Genomic DNA, 541 nt, shown 5'->3' on the forward strand with positions numbered 1-541 from the left:
CCGCCGTAAGTCAGAAAAAAAAAAACCACCATAGGAATGCATAGCTAGATTCCTATTGGCTATTTCAGTTTGAAAAAGCCAATAGCAAACTAGCTATTGCATCCGCCCTCTGATGCTGCCAATCAGCAGAGGGGGACCTGAAGTGACAGCAGCAGAGGGCGGGTGCAATATGCATGTATTCAAGCAAAAAAATATGTAAAACACACTTCTAGCTATGCATTCCATTTCCCGGTCTGCAGCTGCAGAGATCGGGAAATGTCTCAGTGCCTGGCGTGCTAGGCACGTGGAGCTGCGAACACGCCCGAGCCCATCCCTTTCAGTGACAGTACTGCGGAGTATGTACCTCATACGTTATATAGCCACACACTTTAAATCCAATTCTTCTAGTTCCAGCTGCAGAGCCTGGTCCTGTCTTTGCCTATAGCAGTGGTTCTCAACCTGTGGGTCGCTGTGCAAGGTGAGAGTCCTCCTCAGCTCTCTCCTAGCGCAGCAGTGTCAGTTCTCCTGCCACGCCTCCAGATGTCGCTGCAGCAGCCACGTC

This window comes from Nanorana parkeri, unplaced genomic scaffold (genome assembly GCF_000935625.1).
Source record: "Nanorana parkeri isolate BGI_ZX_2015 unplaced genomic scaffold, ASM93562v1 scaffold1096, whole genome shotgun sequence".
In the NCBI taxonomy this organism is placed as follows: domain Eukaryota; kingdom Metazoa; phylum Chordata; class Amphibia; order Anura; family Dicroglossidae; genus Nanorana; species Nanorana parkeri.